The following is a 24,329-nucleotide window of genomic DNA, read 5'->3' on the forward strand; positions in this document are numbered from 1 at the left end:
TCTTAGTAGAGATCCCAGGAGATCAGATGAGCTGGTGAGAGGGAGAAAAAAAAACAGGAAAGCTTCAGAAAATTCCAGAGGACCCATGACACTTAACATCAACTTCCCCCGAGTGGGATCTGTTTGTCATTGCTGGTTCTAAAGAGTTGGTCCCACCACCCCCACCTGCCCATTGCCTAACCAGGGGAAAACTCAGGGTGGGGTCCACAGAAACAATCCCTGTGGAAGGGGAAAGGGTGTTTCTCATCAAAAATCAAGGGAAAACACCACTCGTAAGGAGCAGAGGGGCCTGCAGGGAGAAACAGGATTCTGCTGCTCATTTGGGTATCTGCTTACGAGCAGGAAAGGGGACCATGCAGGATACAGGGGCTAAGTGGACCCTGCGCTGTGGGGCTAGGGGAGCTGGTGCTGACTCACTGTTGGAGGTGAGCCACTATAGGAGGCTTAGAACCCCTCCCTGCAGCCTCTCCAGTCTAATAAGGGGATGGTAGTGTGGTCAGTGGGGGTATCTGGATGCAGTCAAAAGGCACAGGGAGTGATGTCTCCTCTGGCCTCCTCTTTCAGCTGCAGATTCTCTGAGTTACTGGAACAGCTTCTCCATGGCCCCACCAGCCTGGAGGGTGGTGACAGCTCCCAGATGACGCTAACCCCAGGGCCCTGCACCATCCCTCCTGGTTCCCCTTGGCCCTGCCCACACCTTTGTAAACAGCTTTTTCTTAATGACCCTTCAGCCACTTCGAGGTCCCTGCCAGTACCTGACTGCCACATTCCCCAAAGGGAACAGGCTCCTCAGCACAGGAGCTGAGGTTTCTACAGGCACAGAGAAAACACTGTCCCAACTGTTGGAATGGAGTCGGGAGTGGAAAAAAGAACGTTTTTTCTCAATGCTTAGACTCACCAATTGTTTCATTTTATCATATGAAGGCTGTGTGGCATTTTGAAGTAGAATTAATAATATACATAATTACAAATTATATTCTTAAAAGAAGGTTCTCAGTGCCATGCCTGATGCATGGTGGAACTCCATGATGAGACGTATGAGAAGCCAGGGTGCCATGGTTACAGACAAGGACTCCAGGTACAGACTGCTTGTTTCAAACCTGGACCAGCGGTGTGAATTTTGGCAACTCTCTGTATTGCTCTTTGCCACAGTTTTTTAATCTAACAAACAACTAGAAGTAAAAACAAGCTTATTGTGAAAATTAAATGAATTAAAGTAAGCAGTGCCTACAACACCCCCAGGCACATGGTCAGCACTGAGCATGTTTTTCATTATTACTCTTAATGAGGTAAGAGTAAGAACACAGATGCCAGCCATGAGCCTGGGGTTTCTCTGGCACAGGCATCAGAGACCCTACTTTTAACATCCTCCATTCATTCATTCGACCCTGATAAGGGAGGAGTCTCATGGGATAGAAACAAGCAGCCACCTTGGGGCCAGACATCCCATGGTCAAAGTTGAACTCCACCACTGTTCAGCTGGGTGACTTTGGGCAAGTGACTTCCCCTCTCTGATCCTCATATTCCCTTTTGATAAAAACAGCACAATGGCAGGCCTATGGGGATTGAAGGAGCTGACAGAAAAATGTGTGTCTTAGTTTGAATTTCCTGGAAGTAGATCCTGAGGCAAATATTCAAATACAAAAATTCTATTTGGAGATAACTCTAGGATAGTAATTCGACTGCCAGTTCTTCCTTAGGGTGCGAATCCCAGGAAACACCAGTGGAGGAGTGGGGAACTGAGACAGGAAAGGAATGCAGCAGTTAAAGGGACCTTCATCAAGAAAATTTCCCCTGTGGCAGCCAGGACTCAGCCCTCCCAGGTACGTCTGCGAGACAGCACAGAACATGTGCCTCAGAGTCATCCCACCCAAAGCAAGGGAGCTGGGGTATTTATCCACCAATACCCACCAGTCACTCCTCAGGGATCCTTCCAAGGGCATGATTCCTCCAGAAGGTCTTGCCTGAGCTGCAAGGATCAGACCCGGGGTTGAAGACAAGGCCCCTGACAGTGCCTCCAGCAATGAGCAGGAACACAGCCTGGTGTGGAGAGTTTCAGTCAGTGATTCCAACTCATACACACACTCACACACCACAGTCTAACCCCAACAAAGTGTGTATGTACATACACATACATGCATACATGACGGTTACCCACTTTGATCCTGGTGACTCCGTGGGATATACAGTAAGGCAGAAATCAGAGGGAAGAGCAGAATTAAGGGGAGTGAAAATCTTAAGAACAAAATGCAAGTTTAGGCAGAAAATGAAGGGGGAAGAGGAGTGGTCTGGACACCAAATGCCAGCTGGGTGGCACCTGCTCTACACACACTGTCACTAATTATCCAAGAAGCTTCATGGGGTAGAAGAAATTCCCTCAATTTACAGATTACAGAAATGTAGTTCAGAAAACTGATTTTTACTAATATCTCAGGAAGCTAGTGGGTGATAGATATGGACTCCCAGATCTTTCTATCCACAAAGCCTATAAGTTCTCCCTTGTTAGGCAGGCTGCATACCAGGCCCTGCTTCTGGGCTCTGCTCCTTTTCTGCTAGGCAATCATGGCAGAATTGACAGAAATGTTATCCCCCTTCACCACCTGGAGCAGAGCCAATGAGAGGAGCTGGCGAATAGGCCATGAGGCCCTGCACCCACCATTCAATGTCTTCAGGATTGCGGTCCCTCAGAACTCTTGCACCACGTGATGGCATCACTCCTGGGTGTCTTCTGAGGTTGCATAGGATTCAGTAGAGGCCACTGGCTGTGTGGTCATATCCTAAGAGGCAGCCACGCAGGCTTGGGTCTCTTGGCTGCTTCAGCGCCAGAGGTTGGACAGCGCCCATGCACTGAGGCCCTTGGGAGAATGGGAGGAGGGAAAGGAAGGGCAGAATAGAGTGACGTAGTGTCCATCCACCATGTCCCTGGATGAAGAACCCACACCAGTACCACTGGTACTCATGAAGATGTCAACCTCCATTTATATGTCCTCATCTGACAACTCCTTCCCATTTTCATCCTGGAGACAAGACCTCTGAACACACTAGCTCTGAGGACACCTGAGTGTAACCTGAGACAGTCCTTGAAGACCATTCATCCAAGCAGGATCCCTCCCTTGCCATCTCCAGACCTGCCCCACAAGCTCCCTCCCTGGTCTCCTGGCTCTTGTTCACTCCTTCCAGGCAGCCTTCTACAGTCATCTCTAAAACTTATCTCACTGTGCCTCCTTTATCCAGCACCTTCCATGGCTCCCCAGAGCCTTTCAGATCAAGTTCAAGTTCTTTGATCAGACACTTGATCTCAAGCTGTATTCTACCTCCCAAATTAAGATCCTGGAGAAGCCAACTTGCCCAGCACAAGTGCATCACTGAAGTCCCAAGTCTTGAACGTGGCCTTGGCCTTGAGGAAGTCATCAACACCCTGGCTAGTGAGGGTGCAGTGCTGCTCCAGGATGATGGTGTCTAAAGTTGTGCACCAAGTCACAGGCCCTGCAGAAGCATCACCCTTCAGGAATGGGTAGTACAGGAAGTCCATGCACAGGCAGATCTGCTGGTGCCGTTACACTATGAGGGCACTGAGCTCAAATACGGTGGCAATATATTCACTGGGATTCCTGCAAGGTGAGGCTGGGGAGAGGAAGCAGCTCCATAACACATATGAAACCCTGGAAACCCTTCTCAGCCAGAATCTCAGGACCACATTACACCCAGAAACAGGTGCCCTCTGAGCACACTTTTCTCTCTGTCTCCCACTCTAAGCTCCCTCCTGGCCCCCCATGCCCCAGCCTGGCCCAGAGCTTGGAGCCCAGTAAGTGTTCGGTCCATGGTGTTGACTGCTCCCTGGGCCAGGAGAGCCCTTGGTGGCTCTGGGACTCCTCCTGTGGAACCCCTGCCTCTGCCTTGGGACCTCCCAATTCCCATGGGAAGCCCCCATGGCTCTGGATTGCCCCACCTGCCCTGGGATCCTCCAGCCCCATAGGTCTTACTTGATGCCTTAGCCCTCCAAGAACATGACATGTTTCTCAGAATGTGGCTGATGTCCAGGGCCATCTGTGGATGTTTGCTGGGAACCTCTTGCTGATTTCTTTTGTGTCTGTAGGGCGGGGCCAAGAGGAGAAACCAGACCAGCCTCAGAATGGACAAAAGGCTCACTGCCACAACGACAACAACCACCAAACAGTCAGCAGTGCTTCTGAAAGAAAAGGAGGTTTCATTCTGCAGAAATCTCCTTGTTTGGCTTCTCTCTGAAGCCAGGGAGGGGTACCAATCCCTGCATACCTGTGGTGCCTACATTACCATCTGTGCCTAGGATGTGCAATGGACCCCTGCTCCCACTGCAAGGTTGACGTTCCCTCCAGCTGGAGACCTGGGCTCCTGACACCGCCTGGTCTCTTTGTCCTGCTCTGGATGAGAGTGCAAAGGCTGTATCTGGTATTTCCCTAGGTCCTTGGTTTCCACCTTCTAAACATCCAGCAGGAGTGACCATGCCCAGCACCACACCTGAAATGGGACTCCCTTGTGGAGCAGCCGAGACATCTACAGATGGAAGAGTGCTCTGGTGAGACAGGCCACAGGGGTCCCTGGGGAGGATTGGGGGCCAGAGGATTCTGGAGGTTTCCAGGCTTGGGCTCTGTGGGAACTCTGATCTGGACCTATTTTTTTCATTTAGGTCACCAAGAGACAACCCCTAACCCCTGAGCAAGGCATGGTCCAAGCTCTGGCATGAGATTCTCTTCCAGCAACGCAATGCTTGCAGGGACAGGTACAAAAGCTGGTGACCAGGCCTGCTGTCCCCCAGGTAAGGACAGTGTGCTACCCACCCACTGAGAGGTGGTGCCAGGCCACAGCACTGGGTGCCTGTATCACTGGCTCCGCAGACACCGGTCATGGAGGTCCCACGGGGGTCCTCCCCTCTCCACATTACCTTCTTCCTGCTCCTAGATTTCTTCTAGTCATTAAGCACGTTGAGCCATTTTTCTGTGCATCCGATCTGACATTTTTGCTCTCAGATGAAACAAGACAAAGTAAGCTGAGCCACCAGGATTCCTGGAGGGAACCTTGGATGCTGGGTCTTGGGCTCCAGGGCACTGATGGGAAGGAGCCAGGGAAGGACAAACACTGGGGCTGAGCCCCTGTGACCCAATAGCCACTTGTGGCCTGTCCTTATGGTCCCAAGACACCCTGTCCTCAGTCCACAGACACCATGGGCTTTGGTCAGGTCCCAGCCTCCCAGTAGTGTCCCAGCACTAGCGGGTGCTGACCCCTGAGCCACAGCCACAGTTCTGGGTTTGGGGTTTGGTAAAACCACCTCAGGGACAGAGTTCTGGGGCCGGGTTTGGCAGGAACCAAGGCGCCTCCCAGGGATGGTGTGTCACTCCTACTTGCCATGAAATGTGCACACAGGCTGTCCCCCTGCCCATCCCATCCTGCTGGACAGGATGGAGGAAGTGAGGGAACAGGCAGGGTGGAGAGCTGGGGTGCAGGGAGAGGCAGGTGCATGCTGGGAGGTCAGGCCCTGTGAGGGCTGTGGGGGCATGAGGTGGAGTGGGCTCCAGGTGCACCCTCAGTGCACTGGGCAGGTCTCAGGCCAGGCTCCCTGGATCCCTGCTGGGTGATGCAGTCACTCCCTGGGGGACTGTTGTCAGACCCTGGCCACCCACCCTGGGCAGCACCGTCCCATCCCAGGACTGGACTTTCTGAGTCCTAAGACAGGACAGCACTGTCCAGGCCTGACAGACTGGGAAGACCTGTTAAGTCCTCCATCCCTAGACCAGCCTTCCAACAGCAGGGACAGTCTCCTACATTTACCTTCAGGGCACTGACTGATCCATCTCACTCTAAGGCAACCAAGGCAGAGCTGAAGACCTGTGCCAGGCTGGGAGCCAGTCCCCTCCCTAAATAGGCCTTACGGAAGCCTCATCCCTGTCCCAGTGCACAGCAAGTTTCAGCCCAGGAGACACATAGGGAAGGGAGGATGGGGCCTCCCCAGTGGCTGACCCTGGAAAAGCGGGACCTGGGAGAAGAGGGAGTGCAGGGCTGGCAGGGGATGCTCCAGGCCCATGAAGAGCTCAGGCTGCACCATGGGGCTGCCCCTCCTGGGCTGGAGGCTGTGCCCTCTGCAGGATCTGAGGAAGTCCAGTCCTGAGATGGGACAGTGCTACTCAGGGTGGGTGGCAGTGCCTGACAACAGTCCCCCAGCAAATGACCACATCACCCGGCCAGGGTCCAGGGAGCCTGGGCCAAGACATGCCCAGTGCACTGAGGGTGCACCTGGAGCCCACCCCACCTGACATCCCCACAGCCCTCACAGGGTCTGACCTCCCAGCATGCACCTGCCTCTCCCTGAAACCCAGCTGCCCACCCTGCCTGTTCCCTGGCCTCCTCCATGGTGTGCAGCCCATAGACTGTGAGCATCTCTCCGGCCACTCTGGTCCTTCCTTTACCTTTGTCCTGTCAGAGTCTCTGAGCAAGATCTCCCAGGTCCATCCAAACACCTGCTTTGTCCACTTGTGATTGGACCATTGAACACCACTGGGCCATCCCAGCTGTCCACAGGGCCCTCCATAACATGCATTTCCCCTGACACCTCCCAGCAGTGCTCAGCAGCCCACACTGACCAAGCCCCTGCTGACCAGATCCAGCATATCAGATCCTCCCCGACCACACCCTCACTGATTAGACCCCCATCACCAGGCCTCACTAACTAGATTCCCGCTGACAGGCCCACAATGAACAGGACTCCACTGATGAGGACCTTACTGACAAGGCCTCACTGGCAAGGCCTCGCTGACCAGGTCCTTACTGACAAGGCCTCACTGATCAGGTTCCGCTGATCATGACCCCATTGCCTGGTCCCACAGATGAAGCCCCACTCACCAGGCCTCCAGGGAATAGGCTGCCAGTGACCAGGCCCCTGCTAACCAGGCCTGAGGTGACCAGATGTCCCTGACTGGGACCCTACTGAGTATGCCCCACTGAACAGGCAAGCACTGCTCAGATCCCCGCTGACCAGGTCACCCTGTAGACCAGTGCTACAAAAGCCACCACTGATCAAGTCCTCTCTGACCAGGCCCCCACTGATTAGGTTCCAATGACCAGCCTGCCCTGACCAGGGCCCCACTGATAAGCGCCTCTGCTGACTAGGTCCCAAGTGACCAGGCCTCCACTGAATAGCATCCCTTGACCTGGTCACCAGTAACCCAGCCCAATCTGACAAGGCCACCACTAAGTCCCAGCTGACAAGGTCTCCAATGACCAAGTCCCACAGCCCAGGTTTGCACTGACCAGACACCAGACATTTGTCTGCCACTAGGAACCCACTCACCAAGACCTGCACTACTAGATCCCTCTAATGAGACCCTCTCTAAGCAGACCCCTGCTGACCACCCCCCACTAAATAGGCCTCACTGACCAAGTCCCAACTGACTAGGTCCACTGAGCAGGCCCACACTGATCAGGCCCCTCCTAACCATATCAGAAGGCCAAGCAGCAATGAGATGTTTCATATGGCAGGAGTAGGAGCAAGACAGAGAGAAGAAAGAGGTGTGACATCCTGTTAGACAACCAGATCACATGAGAACTCACTATCAGGAGATCAGCATCAAGAAGACTAACCAACGGTGAAGGATTCTCCCCCCACACCACCGCCCACTGTTTCCAGGCAGAAGCCTCCTGCAGAGGCAGAACCTCTTAGGAAACTTCCACTATGGCAGTGCAGAAGGAAAATATAGGCTTTAAGCCCCCACACAGGAGGCCAGCATCCTCCAGACTCCAGATTCATAAGCCCACCAACAACTCACACCCTCAGTATGGAAAAGCTACAGGCACTCCACACCAGCCCAACCCATGAGAACAGCCATGTGGGCTACACCCTGCAAAGCCACAGGTGTACTGCCCTAGTAGAGGTTTCCAATGAGCCTCTGCCCCTGAAGCAGGTTACTCCCACCCTCCCACCACCCTACTGATGACCTCCTCCTCCCCACACCGCCCCTCCTTTTCCTTCCACCCCAACCCCCTCCCATCCAAGATTAAATCACCTCCCACCTGGCCCACCTCCAACATTAAGGATGACACGTGAGTTTTATAGGGACACACAGCCAACCCATATTATTCTGACCCTGATACCCCAGAACCTCATGTCCTTCTCACAGAGCAAAACACAACCATGCCTTTTCAAAAGTTTCCAAAAGTCTTAACTCATTCCAAATGTAAAAATTTCAAAGTCTCATCTGAGACAAGGTTACAGTCCCTTCTGCCAATGAGTCCCTGAATTTAAAATGGATTTCTTTTCCTTCAAGGTACAACAGGCATTGGGTAAGGTTTCTCAATCCAAAGGGAAGAAATTTCCCAGAAAAATAACACCAATGCAAGTCCAAAACCCAGCAGGACAGTATTCACTCAATCTCACAGCTCCATAATCATCAAGAGAACTCACTATCATGCAGAAAGCATTAAGGAGATAGTGTTTAACCATTTACGAAGAATCCAACCCCCACCCTCATCTTTCACCCCCACCCACAAAATAATCTCCCCCATTCTCCCCACACCCCTACCTCCAACACCCACTCTTCTCCATGATTAAATCACCTCCCACCAGGCCCCACCTTTAACATTCCCCATTACAATTCCATGAGAGTATTGGTAGGGACACAAAGTCAAACCATATTATTCTGACTTGGGTCTCCCCCAGTCTCATATCCTTGTCACACTACAAAATATAATGATGCCTTCTGTAAGTCCCCCCAAAGTCTTAACTCATTCCAGCATTTACTGAAATGTCCAAAGCCCAAAGTCTCAGTCCCTTCTGCCCCCCATGAACCTCTGAAATACAAAGCAAGTTAACCGCTTCCAAGGTGCAATGATTGTACAGGCGTTGGGTAAGCATTCTCAGCCAAAAGGAAAAAATTTGCCAGAAAGAAGCACAAAACACAGATGGGACTTACAGATCCCATGCAAGTCAAAAACCCAGCAGGCCAGTCATTGAATCCTACAGCTCCCAAATCATCTTTTCTGAATCTATATCCCACATCTGGAGCACAGGGGTGGATGGCTGGGCTCCCAAGGCCTTGGGCAGCTCAGCATCTGTGGCTGTACAGGGTCTATCCCCCACAGGTGCCCTCATGGACTGGGCTGGTGTGGAGTGCCTGTAGCTTTTCCACACTGAGGGTGCAAGCTGTTGGTGGGTCTATGAATCTGGGGTCTGGAAAATCGTGCATCCCTGTGTGGGGGCTCCAACCCTATATGTTCCTTCTGTACTGCCCTAGCAAAGGTTTCCCATGAGGCTCTGCCTCTTGGAAAAGCTTCTGCCTGAACACCAGGTTTTTCCATACATACTCTGGAGTCTAGACAAAGGCTCCCAAGCCTCTAGTTTTGTGCTCTGTGCACCTGCTGGCTTAACACTATGTGGAAGCCACCAAGGCTTGAAGCTTGCACCCCTGAAGCAGTGATGCAAGCTGTACCTGTGCATCTTTCAGCCATGGCTGGAACTGGAGCTGGAGCTGGAGCTGCAGGGATGCAGGCAGCAGTGTCCTGAGGACGGACACAGCAGTGCGACCATGGGACTGACCGAGGAAAGCATTCTTTGGTCCTAGAACTCAGGGCCTGTGACAGCAAGCTCTGCTGCAAAGGTCTCTGAAATGGTTTCAAGGCCTTTTAAACATTGTCTTAGCTATTAGCACTGGGCTCCATTTTATGCAAATTTCTGAAGCCTTCTTGAATTTTCCCACTGAAAATCAGCTTTTCTTTTTGACCACTTGGCCAGGCTGCAAATTTTCCAAACTTTTAAGCCCTGCTTCTCATTTAAATATGTTTCAACTTGAGGTCATTTATTCAGTCACACAGAAGACCACAAGCTGTTCAAAACAGACAAGACACCTCTTGAGCTTTGCTGCCTACTTCATTTCACCAGATATACCCTAAATCATCACTCTCAAGTTCAAAGTTTCAGAGGTCTCCAGGGCAGGGACACCATCCACCAAGTTCTTTGCTAAGGCAAAACAAAAGTCACCTTGACTCCTGTTCCCAGTAAGTTGCTCATTTTCATCTGAGACCTTCTAAGCCTGGCCTTCACTGTCCATCCTTCAGTCACTCTTTTAATTTTAGCTATGTAACAAGTCTCTATGGTCACCCTTTTAATTTAATATGTCTCTACAATAGTCCAAATTTTCCCTCATCTTTCTGTCTTCTTCCAAGCCCTCCAAACTGTGCAGCGTCTGGTTGTTACCCACTTCTGAACCTGCTTCTACATTTTCAGCTACCGTTGTGGCAGCCTGGCAATGTGGTAAAAAAAGAAAAGTCCATTTTCAGGGGGAAAATTCAAGAAGGCTTCAGATATTTGCATATAAAAGAAGCCAAATGCTAATAGTAAAAAAAAAATGAGGAAAAAACCTTGAGGGCATTTCATAGCTCCACTCTACAGTACAAATTTTCTGTAATATTATTTTTAAAAGAGGTTTAACTGGCTCATGTTTCTGCAGGCTGTAAAGGCAGCAAGTGGCTTCTGCTTCTGGGAGGACTCAGGAAGCCTCCCAATCATACCAGAAGGCCAAGTGACAATGAGATGTTTCATATGGCAGTAGTAGGAAGAAGACAGAGAGAGGAAAGAGGTGCCACACCCGGTTATACAACCAGACCTCGAGATTTCACTATCAGGAGATCAGCATCAGGAAGATTAACCAATGGTGAAGGATCCACCCACACCACCCCCACTGTTTCCAGGCAGAAGCCTCCTGCAGAGGCAGAACCTCTTGGAGAACCTCTACCAGTGCAGTGCAGAAGGAAAATATGGGCTTGGAGCCCCCACACAGGAGGCCACCATCCTCCAGACCCCAGATTCATAGACCCACCAACAGCTTGCACTGTCAGCATGGAAAAGCTACAGGCACTCAACACCAGCCCAGCCCATGACAGCAGCCATGGGGGCTACACCCTGCAAAGCCACAGGTGCACTGCCCTAGTAGAGACTTTCCATGAGCCTCTGCCTCTGCAGCAGGCTATTCCCCCTTCCTACTACCCACCACCCTCTCACTACCCTACTAACAACCTACTCTTCACCCTACCCACCCCTTTTCCTTCCACCCCCGGCCCCCTTCCATCCATGATTAAATCACCTCCAGCCAGGCCCCACCTCCAACATTAAGGATTACAATTCACATGAGTTTTGGTAAAGAAACACAGCCAAATCATATTATTCTGACCCTGATCCCCCACAGTCTCATGTCCTTCTCACAGAGCAAAATATTTTCATGCCTTTTCAAAAGTTTCCAAAAGTCTTAACTCATTCCAACATTAACTCAAATGTAAAAAATTCAACATCTCATCTGAGACAAGTCTACAGTACCTTTTGCCTAAGAGTCCCTGAATTTAAAAGGATGTTCTTTTCTTTCAAGGTACAATAATGGTACAGGCTTTGGGTAAGCTTTTTCAATCCAAAGGGAAGAAATTTCCCAGGAAAAAAACACAAATGGGACCACAAGCCCAATACAAGTCCAAAACCCAGGAGGCCAGTACCCTTTCAATCTTACAGCTCCAAAATCATGAAGAGAACTCACTATCACAAGGACAGCAATAAGGACATAGTGTTTAATCATTTGTGAAGGATCCACCCCCCATCCCCAATTTTCACTCCTCACCCGCACCGTAAATCCCCCATTCTCCCTACCCCCGATCTTCCAACCCCCACTCTCCACCGTGATTAAATCACCTTCCACCAGGCCCCACCTTTAACATTCTGATTACAATTCCACATGAGTTTTGGTAGGGACACAGAGCTGAATTTTATTATTCTGTCCCTGGCTCCCCAAATCTCATGTCCTTCTCACATTGCAAAATACAATGATGCCTTCCCTACAGTCCCCTAAAATCTTATATCATTACAGCATTTATACAAATGTTCAAAGCTTAAAGTCTCATCTGACACAAGGCTACAGTTGCTTAGGCCCATGAGCCTCTGAAATACAAAGCAAGTTAACTACTTCCAAGGTACAATGCTTGTACAGGCATTGGGTAAGCATTCCCAGCCAAAAGGAAGAATTTTGCCAGAAAAAACAAAACACAGATAGGACTTACTGGCCCCATGAAACTCCAAACCCAGAAGGCCAGTCATTCAATCCTACAGCTCCAAAATCATCCCATTTGAAACCTTGTCCCATATCCATGGCACAGGGTTATGAGGGCTGGGCTCCCAAGGCCTTGGGCATCTTGGCACCTGTGGCTTTGCAGGGTTTATGCCCCACAGCTGCCCTCATGGGCTTGGCTGGTGTTGAGTGCCTGTGACTTTTCCCCACTGAGGATACAAGTTGTTGGGGGGGTCTATGAAACTGGGGTCTGCATGATGGTGGCCTCCAGTGTGGGGGCTCCAACCCCATATTTTCCTTCTGCACTGCCCTAGTAGAGGTTTCATATAAGGCTCTGCCTTTTTGGGATGCTTTTGCCTGGACACCAGGCATTTCCATACATCTTCCAAAACCTATAGAGAGGTTCCCAAGCCTCTAGTCTCATGCTCCATCTACCAGTGGCTTAACACTATGAGGAAGTTACCAAGGCTTCTAGCCAGCACCCTCTGAAGCAGTGACCCAAGCTGTACCTGTGCATCTTTCAGTCATGGCTGGAGCTGGAGCTGGAGCTGCAGGGATGCAGGCAGCAGTGTCCTGAGGCTGCACATAGAGCGGGGTCATGGAACCGGCCCAGGAAACCATTCTTCTCTCTTAGGCCCCAGGGTCTGTAACAGCAAGGGTTGCTGCAAAGGTCTCTGAAATGCCTTCAAGGCCTTTTCCCTACTGTCTTGGCTATTAGCACTGGGCTCCTTTTCATGCAAGTTTCTGAAGTCTTCCTCAATTTTCCCCCTGAAAATCAGCTTTTCTTTTTGACCACGTGGCCAGGCTGCAAATTTTCCAAACTTTTGAGTTCTGTTTCTCATTTAATTTAAGAGTTGGGACTCATTTAATGTAAGTCCCATCCAGAGGTCTTTTCCTCCATCACACATAAGAGCACAGGCTGTTCGATGCAGACAGGACATCTCAAGCTTTGCTGCCCAGTTCATTCCACTCAGTAAATCATCACCCTCAAGTTCAAAGTTTCACAGATCTCCAGGGCAGGGTCACTGTGCAGCCATATTCTTTGCTAAGAAAACAAAAGTAACTTTGACTTCTGTTCCCAGTAAGTGCTTCATTTTCATCTGAGACCTTCTAAGTCTGGCTTTCACTGACCATTTTCCTGTGAGCCTTCTGATCACAAGTGTTTAACAATTCTTTACAAAGATCCAAACTTTCATTCATCTTCTTGTCTTCGAAGCCCTCCAAACTCTCCCAACCTCTGTCTGCTACTCCCTTCTGAACCTGCTTCTACATTCTCACTATCTTTGCCACAGCCTGGCAAAGTGGTAAAGGAAGACAAATCCATTTTCAGGGGGAAAATTCAAGAAGGCTTCAGATACTTGAATGAAAAGAAGCTGAGTGCTGATTGCCAAGACATTAGGGAAAAACTATTAAATGAAGACATTTAATAGTTCCACTTTGCACTACTAATTTTCTCTATGATCATAAAGAAAAGAGGTTTAATTGGCTCATGATTCTGCAGGCTGTAAGGAAACATAATGGCTTCTGAATCTGGGAGGACTCAGGAAGCCTCCCAATCATACCAGAATGTCAAGGGGCAATGAGATGATTCATGTGGCAGGAGTAGGTGCAAGACAGAGAGAGGAAAGAGGTGTCACACCCTATTATACAGCCAGATCTCATGAGAACTATCACAAGGTCAGCATAATGAAAATGGTGCTTAAACATTGGTGAAGGATCAACCACCCACCCCACCTCCCACTGTTGCCAAACAGAAGCCTGCTGCAGAGGCAGAGCCTCTTGGAAAACCTCTACTAGGGCAGTGTGGAAGGAAAATATGGGCTTGGAGCCCCCATGCAGATGGCCACCAACCTCCAGACCCCAGATTCATAGACCCACCAGCAGCTCACACCCTCTGTGGAAAAGCTACAGGCACTCAACACCAGCCCAGCCCATGAGAGCAGCTGCAGGGGCTAAACCCTGCAAAGCCACAGGTGCACTGCCCTAGTAGAGGTTTTCCATGAGCCTTTGCCTCTGTAGCAGGCTACTCCCCCTTCCTACTACCCCCCACTCACCCACCATTCTACTGCCAGCCTACTCCTCCCCACCCTAACCAACCCTTTTCCTTCCACCCCCAACTACCTCCAATCCATGATTAAATCATCTCCCCCAGACCCCACCTTCAACATTTGGAATTACAATTCCACATGAATTTTTATAGGGACACACAGCCAAACCATATTATTCTGACCCTGATATTCCAGAGTCTCATGTCCTTATCACAGAGTAAAATACAATCATGCCTTTTCAAAAGTTCCAACAGCCTTAACTCATTCCAAATGTAAAAAGTTCAAAGTATCATCTGAGACAAGGCTACTGTCCCTTCTGCCTATGAGTCCCTGAATTTAAAAGGGATTTCTTTTCTTTCAAGGTACAATGATGGCACAGGCATTGTGTAAGCTTTCTCAATCCAAAGGGAAGAAATTTCCCAGAAAAATAATACAAATGGGACTGCAGGCCCAATGCAAGTCCAAAACCCAGCAGGACACTTATTCACTCAATCTCACAGCTCCAAAATCATCAAGAGAACTCACTATCATGTGGACATCATTAAGGAGATAGTGTTTAAACATTTGTGAAGAATCCACCCCCCCACCCTCGTCTTTCACTCCCACCCACAAAATAATCTCCCCCATTCTCCCCACACCCTTACCTCCAACCCCCACTCTTCTCCATGATTGAATCACCTCCCACCAGGCCCCAACTTTAACATTCACCATTGCAATTCCACATGAGTATTGGTAGAGACACACAATCAAATCATATTATTCTGGCCCTTGCTCCCCAAATCTTGTATCCTTGTATCCTTGTCACACTGCAAAATACAATGATGACTTCTCTACTGTCCCCCAATGACTTAACTTATTCCAGCATTTACTGAAATGTTCAAGGACTTACAGACCCCATGCAAGCAAAAAACCCAGCAGGCCAGTCATTGAATCCTACAGCTCCAAATCATCTTTAGATCTAGAGCACAGGCATGTGATGGCTGGGCTCCCAAGGCCTTGGGCAGCTCTGCACCTGTGGCTGTGCAGGGTCTATCCCCCAGAGCTGCCCTCCTGGGCTGGGCTGGTGTGGAGTGCCTGTAGCTTTTCCACACTGAGGATGCAAGCTGTTGGTGGGTCTATGAATCTGGGGTCTGGAGAATGGTGCCTCCATGTTTAGGGACTCCAGCCCTATATTCTCCTTCTGTACTGCCCTAGTAAAGGTTTCCTATGAGGCTCTGCCTCTTGGGAAAGCTTCTGCCTGAACACCAGGTTTTTCTGTACATACTCTGGAGTCTAGACAAAGGCTCCCAAGCCTCTAGTTTTGTGCTTTGTGAGGCTGCTGGCTTAACACTATGTGGAAGCCACCAAGGCTTGGAGCTTGCACCCCTGAAGCAGTGATGCAAGCTGTACCTGTGCATCTTTCAGCCCTGGCTGGAGCTGGAGCTGCAGGGATGCAGGCAGCAGTGTCCTGAGGCTGCACATAGAGGTGGGTCATGGAACTGGCCCAGGAAACCATTCTTCTCTTCTAGGCCCCAGGCCTATGATAGCAAAGGCTATCATATGCAAAGGTTTCTGAAATGGCTTCAGGGCCTTTTCCCTATTGTCTTGGCTATTAGCACTGGGCTCCTTTTCATGCAAATTTCTGAAGCCTTCCTCAGTTTTCCCCTGAAAATCAGCTTTTCTTTTTGACCGCTTGGCCAGGCTGCAAATTTTCCCAACTTTTGAGTTCTGTTTCCATTTAATATAAGAGTTGGGACTCATTTAATGTAAGACCCATCCAGATGTCATTTCCTCAGTCACACATAAGGGCACAGGCTGTTTGATACAGACAGGACACCTCTTGAGCTTTGCTGCCCAGAAGTTCATTCCATCAGATACGCAGTAAGTCATCACCCTCAAGCTCAAAGTTTCACAGATCTCCAGGACAGGGAGATCTTTGTTCTTTGCTACAGCAAAACAAAAGTAACCTTGGCTCCTGTTTGCAGTAAGTTCCTCATTTTCATCTGACAGCTTCTAAATCTGATCTTTACTGTCTATTTTCCTATGAGCCTTCTGATCACAAGTATTTAACAATTCTTTACAAAGATTCAAACTTTCCCTCATCTCCCTGTCTTCAAAGCCCTCCAAACTCTCCCAAACTCTGTCTGCTATCCCCTTCTGAATCTGATTCTACATTATCAGCTATCTTTGTCACAGCCTGGCAATGTGGTAAATGAAGACAAGCCCATTTTCAGTGGGAAAATTCAAGAAGGCTTCAGATACTTGAATGAAAAGAAGCTGAGTGCTGATTGCCAAGACATTAGGGAGAAAGCCTTGAAGACATTTAATAGATCCACTTTGCAGTAATAATTTTCTCCATGATCATAAAGAAAAGAGGTTTAATAGGTTAATGATTCTGCAGGCTGCATCTGAGAGGACTCAGGAAGCCTCCCAATCATAGCAGAATGTCAAGGGGCAAGGAGATGTCTCATATGGCAGGAGTAGGAGCAAGGCAGAGAAAAGGTCAGCAGCAAGAAGACGGTGCTTAAACATTGGTGAAGGATCTGCCCCACACCCCCAACTCCCACTGTTTCCAAGCAGAAGCCTCCTTCAGATGAAGAGCCTCTTGGAAAACCTGTATTACAGAAGTGCAGAAAGAAAATATGGGCTTGGAGCCCCCACGCAGGTGGCCACCAACCTCCAGACCCCAGATTCATAGACCCACCAACAGCTCACGCCCTCAGTGTGGAAAAGCTACAGGCCCTCAATACCAGCCCAGCCCACGAGAATAGCTGAGGGGCTAAAACATGCAAAGCCACAGGTGCACTGCCCTAGTAGAGGTTTTCCTTGAGGCTTTGCCTCTGCAGCAGGCTACTCCCCCTTCCTACTACCCCCCACCCTCCCACCACCCTACTGCCAACCCACTCCTCCCAATCCTACCCATCCCTTTTACCTTCCACCACCAACCTGCTGTCCATAATTAAGTCACCCGCTTCAACATTAGGGATTACAATTCCACATAAGTTTCAGAGGGACACACAGGCAAACCACATAATTCTAACCCTGATATTCCAGAAGCTCATGTCCTTATCACAGAGCAAAATACAATCATGACAAAAGTTTGCAAAAGTCTTAACTCATTCCAAATGTAAAAATTTCCAAGTCTCATCTGAGACAAGGCCACAGTCCCTTCTGCCTATGAGTCCCTGAATTTAAAATGGAATTCTCTTCTTTCAAGGTACAATGATGGTATGGGCGTTGTGTAAGCTTTCTCAATCCAAAGGGAATAAATTTCCCAGAAAAATAATACAAATGGGCCCACAAGTCCAATGCAAGTCCAAAACCAAGCAGGACAATTTTCACTCAATCTCACAGCTCCAAAATCATCAAGAGAACTCACTATCCTGTGAAAAGCATTAAGAAGACAGTGTTTAACCATTTGTGAAGGATCTGCTCCCCCATCTTTCAATCCCACCCACAAAATAATCTCTCCCATTCTCCCCACACCCTTACTTCCAACCCCCAATGCTTCTCCAAGATTAAATCACCTCCCACCAGGCCCCACCTTTAACATTCCCCATTACAATTCCACATGAGTTTGGTAGGGATGCAGAGCCAAATCATATTATTCTGACCCTGGCCCCCATATCTCAGGTTGTTCTCACACTGCAAAATACAATGATGCCTTCTCCACAGTTTCCCAATGTCTTAACTCATTCCAGCATTTACTGAAATGTCCAAAGCCCAAAGTCTCTTCTGAGACAAGGCTGCAGTCCCTTCTGCCCCTGAGCCTCTGAAATACAAAGCAAGTTAACTACTTCCAAGGTACAATGATTGTACAGGCATTGGGTAAGTGTTCCCAGCCAAAAGGAAAAAAATTGCCAGAAAGAAGCACAAAACATAGATGGGACTTACAGACCCCATGCAAGTCAAAAGCCCGGCAGGACAGTCATTGAATCCTACAGCAACAAATTATTTTTTCTGAATGCAGATCCCACATCCAGAGCACAGGGGTATGAGACCTGGGCTCCCAAGGCCTTGGGCAGCTCTGCGCCTGTGGCTTTGCAGGGTCTAATCCCCATAATTGCCCACATGGGCTGGGCTGGTGTTGAGTACCTGTAGCTTTTCCACAATGAGGGTGCAAGCTGTTAGTGAGTCTACGAATCAGTCATTTGCAGAATCGTGCCTCCCTGTATGGGGGTTCCAACCTTATATGTTCCTTCTGTACTGCCCTAGGAAAGGAGGCTCTGCCTCTTGGAAAATTTCAACCTGGACACCCAGGTTTTTCCGAGCATACTCTGGAGTCTAGACAAAGGATCCCCAACCTCTAGTTTTGTGCTCTGTGCACCTGCTGGCTTAACACTATGTGGAAGCCACCAAGGCTTGCAGCTTGCACCCTCTGAAGCAGTGACCCAAGCTGTACCTCTGCATCTTTCAGCCATGGCTGGAGCTGGAGCTTCAGGAATGCCACCAGCAGTGTCCTGAGGATGGACACAGCAGTGGAGCCATGGGGCTGGAGAAGGAAACCAGCCTTTTCTCCCAGGCATCAGGGTCTGTGACAGCAAGGGCTGCTGCAAAAGTCTCTGAAATGCCTTCAAGGCCTTTTTAACATTGTATTGGCTATTAGCACTGAACTCCATTTTATGCACATTTCTGAAGTCTTCTTGAACTTTCCCACTGATAATCAAGTTTTCTTTTTGACCACTTGGCCAGGCTGCAAATTTTCCAAACTTTTAAGCTCTCCTTCTCATTTAAATATAAGTTGCACCTTGAGGTCATTTCTTTGGTCACATATAGGACCACAGGCTGTTTGACACAGACAGGACACCTCTTGAGCTTTGCTGCCTAAAATTTCATTCTACCAGATATACTCTAAATTATCACCCTGAAGTCCAAAGTTTCACAGGTCTCCAGGTTAGAGGCATCATGCAGCAATGTTCTTTGCTAAGGAAAAAACAAAAGTGACCTTGGCTGCTGGTCCCAGCAAGCTCCTCATTTTCATGTGAGATCTTCTAAGCCTGGCTATCACTGTCCATCCTTCTGTCACCTTTTTAATTATAACTATTTAACAAGTCTCTACACCAGCCCAAACATTTCCTCATCTTCCTGTCTTCTTCCTGAAATGGCTTCAGGAAGCCGAACTCTCCAACCTCTGGCCATTACACACTTCTCGACCTGCTTCTACATTTTCAGCTACGTGTGTCACAGCCTGGCAATGTGGTTAAAGAAGAAAAGTCCATTTCAGGAGAAAAATTCATGCAGGCTTCAGACATTTACCTGAAAAGAAGCTGAGTGCTGATTGCCAAGACAATAGGGAAAAGGTCTTGAAAGCATTCCATAGCTCCACTTTACAGCATTAATTTTCTGTATAATCAGAAAGAAAAGAGGTTGAACTGGCTCATGGTTCTGCAAGCTTTAAATAAATCATAGAGGCTTCTGCTTCTGGGAGGACTCAGGAAGCCTCCCAATCATACCAGAAGACCAAGCAGCAATGGGATGTTTTATATGGCAGAAGTAGAAACAAGAAAGAGAGAGGGAAAATGCGCCACATGTTGTATAACCCTGTTATACAACCAGATTTCCTGAGAACTCCGTATCACAAGGTCAGCATCAAGAAGATGTTGCTTAACCATTGGTGAAAGATCTGCCCCCTACCAACCCCACCCCCCACTGTTTCCAGGCAGAAGCCTGAGGCACAAGGAGAGCCTCTTGGAAAACCTCTACTAGGGCAGTGCAGAAAAAATATATGGGCTTGGAGGCCCCACACAGGAGGTTACCATCCTCAGACTCCAGATTCATAGACCAACCAACAGTTTGCATTCTCAGTATGGAAAAGCTACAGGCACTCAACACCAGCCCAGCCCATGAGAGCAACCATGGGGGCTAAAGCCTGCAAAGCCACAGGTGCACTGCCCTGGTAGAGGTTTTCCATGAGGCTCTTCCTCTGCAGCAGGCTACTCCCCCTTCCTACTGCCCACCACCCTCTCACCGCCCTACTGCCAACCTACTCCTCCCCACCGTACCCACTCTTTTTCCCTTCCACCCCTACCAACCTCCTGTTTGTGATTAAATCACCTCCCACCAGGCCCCACCTAGAACAATCAGGAATACAATTCCCCATTAGTTTTTGTAGGGAAACACAGTTAAACCATATTGTTCTGACCCTGACACCCCCAAATCTCATGTCCTTCTCACAGAGAAAAATACAAACATGCCTTTTCAAAAGTTTCCAAAAGTCTTAACTCATTCCAGCAGTAACTCAAATGTAGTAAGTTCAAGTCTCATCCAAGACAAGGCTGCAATCCCGTCTGCCTATGAGTCCCTGAATGTAAAAGACAATTCTTTTCTTTCAAGTTACAATGTTGGCACAGGTACTGGGTAAGCTTTCTCAATCCAAAGGGAAGATTTTCCCTGAAAAATAACACAATTGGGGCACAGGCCCAATGCGAGTCCAAAACCCAGCAGGACAGCATTCTGTTGTCATGAGAACTCACTATCACACAGACTGCATTAAGGAGATAGTATTTAATCACTTGTGAAGGATCTGCCGCCCTTCCCCATGTTTCACCCCCACCCATAGCATGAACCCCCATTCTCCCACATCCCCCTTCCAACCCCCATTCTCTACCATGATTAAATCACCTTCTACCAAGCCCCACATTTAACATTCCCCATTACAATTCCACATGAGTTTTGGTAGCGACACGGAGCCAAATCATATTATTCTCCCCTTTCTTGGTCCCCAATCTCATGTCCTTCTCATACTGCAAAATATAATGATGTGTTCTCTAAGGTCCCCCAATGTCTGAACTCATTCCAGCATTTACTCAAATGTCCATTTGTGAAGGATCCACCCCCCACCCCTGCCTTTCAGCCCCAACTGCACCACAATCCCCCAACCCTCCTCACCCACCTATAGCCCCAACCCTCCCCACCACCCCCAGCATCCACCCTCCACTCTCCACCATGATTAAATCACCTTCCACCAGCCCCCACCTTTAATATTTCCCACTAAAATTCCACATGAGTTTTGGTAGAGACACAGAGCCAAAACATATTATTCTGTCCCTGGTCCCCCAAATCTCATGTCTTTCTCATATTGCAAAATGCAATGATGCCTTCCCTAGAGTCCCCCAAATCTTAACTCATTCCAGCATTTACTCAAATATCCAAAGCCCAAAGTCTCTTCTGAGACAAGGCTGCAGTCCCTTCTGCCCTGAGACTCGGAAATACACAGCAAATTAACTACTTCCAAGATACAATGATTGTTCAGGCATTGGGTAAGCATTCCAAGCCAAAAAGAAGAAATTTGCCAGAAAGAAGCACAAAACACAGATGGGACTTACAAACCCCCTGCAAGTCAAAAACCCAGCAGGCCAGTCATTCCATCATACACCACCAAATCATCTTTTTGGAATCTATGTCTACATCCAGAGCACAGGGTGGTGTGATGGCTGGGATCCCAAGGCCTTGGGCAGCTCTGCACCTGTGGCATTGCAGAATCTTTCCCCTACAGCTGCCCTCATTGACTAGGCTGGTGTTGAGTGCCTGTAGTTCTTCAACACTAAGAGTGCAAGCAGCTGGTGGGTCTATGAAACTGGGGCCTGGAAAATAGTGCCTCCCTGTATGGGGACTCCAACCCTATACTCTCCTTGTGTACTGCCTGAGTAGAGGTTTACCATGAGGCTCTGCCTCTTGGGAAAGCTTCTGGCTGGACACTCAGGCTTTCTGATACATCCTCTGGAGTCTAGATGAAGGCTCCGAACCTTCTAGCCCTGTGCTTTATGCACCTGCTTGCTTAACACCATGTGGAAGCCACCAAGCCTTCGAGCTTGCATCCTCTGAAGCAGTGACACAAGCTTTACCTGTGCATCTTTCATCCATGGCTGGAGCTGGAGATGGAGCTACAGGGATGCAGGCAGCAGTGTCCTGAGGCTGCACACAGCAGTGGAGCCATCGGGCTGGCCCAGGAAACCATTCTTGTCTCCCAAGCCCCAGGGCCAGTGACAGCAAGGGCTGCTACAAAGGTCTCTGAAATGCCTTCAAGCCCTTTTTCCCATTGTCTTGAATTATTAGCACTAGGCTCCTTTTTATGCAAATATCTGAAGCCTTCTTGATTTTCCCCCTGAAAATCAGCTTTTCTTTTTGACCACTTGTGCAGATTACAAATTTTCCGTATGTTTAAGCTCTGCTTCTGATTTAAATATAAGTTCCAACTTATGGTCATTTCTTTGATCACACATAGGTGCACAGGCTGTTCGATGTAGGCAGGACAACTCTTGAGCATTGTTGCTTAGAAGTTCATTCCACCAGATACACTCTAAATCATCACCCTCAAGTTCAGTTTCACAGATCTTCTGGGAAGGGTCACTGTGTAGTCAATTACTTTGCTAAGGCAGAACAAAAAAACCTTGGCTCCCTGTTCCCGGTAAGTCCTTCATTTTCACCTGAGATGGTCCAAACTTTCCCTCATCTTCCTGTCTTCTTCCAAGCTCTCCAAACACTCTAACCTCTGGCCATTTCCTAATTCAGAACCTGCTTCTACACTGTCAGCTATATTTTTCACAGCCTGGCAATGTGGTAAAAGAAGAAAAGTCCATTATCAGGGGGAAACATCAAGAAGGCCTCCAATATTCGCATTGAAAAAAGCTCAGTGCTAATAGCCAAGAGATTGGGGGAAGGCCTAGAAGTCATTGCATAGCTTCACTTCGCAGCATTAATTTTCTGTATGTACATAAAGAAAACAGGTTTAATTGACTCACAGTTCTTAAGGCTGTAAAGAAAGCATAGTGGTTTCTGCTTCTAGGAGGATTCAGGAAGCCTCCCAATCATACCAGAAGGCCAAGCAGCAATGAAATGTTTCATATGGCAGGAGTAGAAGCAAGACAGAGAGAGGAAAGAGGTGCGACATCCTATTATACAACTAGATCTCATGAGAGCTCACTATCAAGAAATCAGCATCAAGAAAATGGTGCTTAACTATTGGTGAAGGATCCGCCCACCACCCCATATCCACCACCCACTGTTTCCAAGCAGAAGCCTGAGGCAGAGGCAGATCCTCTTGGAAAACCTCTACTATGGCAGTTTAGAAGAAAACTATGGGCTTGGAGCCCCCACGCAGGATACCACCATCCTCCAGAGCCCAGATTCATAGACCCACCAACAGCTCACACCCTCAGTATGGAAAAGCTACAGGCACTCAACACCAGCCCAGCTCATGAGAGCAGCTGCAGGTGCTAAACCCTGCAAAGCCACAGGTGCACTGCCCTAGTAGAGGTTGTCCATGAGCCTTTGCCTCTGCAGCAGGCTACTCCCCTCCTGCTACACACCACCCTACAGCCAGCCTACTCCTCCCCACCTTACCCACCTGTTTTTACTTCCAATCCCACCCCTCTCCCATCCATGAATAAATCACCTCCCACCAGGCCCCACCTGCAACATTCGGGATTACACTTCCACATGAGTTTAGGTAGGGGCACACAGCTAAACCATATTATTCTGACCCTGATCCCCTGAATATCATATCCCTCTCACAGAGTAAAATATAATCATGCCTTTTCAAAAGTTGCCAGAAGTCTTAAGTCATTTCAGCATTAACTCAAATGTAAAAAGTTCAACGTCTCACTTGAGAAAAGGCTACAGTCCCTTTTGCCTATAAGCCCCTGAATTTAAAAGGGAGTTCTTTTCTTTCAAGGTACAATAATGGTACAGGCATTGGGTAAGTTTTCTCAATCCATAGAGTAGAGGTTTGCCAGGAAAATAACACAAATGGGATCACAGGGCTAATGCATGCCCAAAACCCAGGAGGCCAGTATCCATTCAATCTCACAGCTCCAAAGCCATCACGAGAACTCGCCATCATGAGGAAAGGATTAAGAAGATGGCATTTAACCATTTGTGAGGGATCCTCCCCCCACCCCCACTTTTCAACCCTCACCCCCACCATAATCCACCCATTCTCCCCAATCCCCACCTTCCAACACCCAGTGCCCTCCATGATTAAATTACCTTCCACCTGGCCCCACTTTTAACATTTCTGATTACAATTCCACATGAGTTTCCATAGGGACACATAGCCAAATCTTATTATTCTGTCACTGCCTCCCCAAATCTCATGTCCTTCTCACTTTGCAAAATACAATGATGCCTTACTTACCATTTCCCAAGCCACTATGCTTTTTTTATAGCCTGCAGAACCATGAGCCAATTAAACTCCTTTTTGTTATGATCATACAGAAAATTAGAACTGTGA

The 24,329-nt window shown here is 48.6% G+C and overlaps 1 pseudogene; it reads right to left on the reverse strand.

The window, feature by feature from the left end:
* Positions 1-2,775: 2,775 nt before the first annotated feature.
* The window catches only part of LOC129047454 (ankyrin repeat domain-containing protein 18A-like), a 50,789-nt pseudogene continuing 29,235 nt past the window's right edge, over positions 2,776-24,329 (reverse strand).

The sequence above is a fragment of the Pongo abelii genome, chromosome 17, assembly GCF_028885655.2.
Source record: "Pongo abelii isolate AG06213 chromosome 17, NHGRI_mPonAbe1-v2.0_pri, whole genome shotgun sequence".
NCBI classification, from domain to species: Eukaryota; Metazoa; Chordata; class Mammalia; order Primates; family Hominidae; genus Pongo; species Pongo abelii.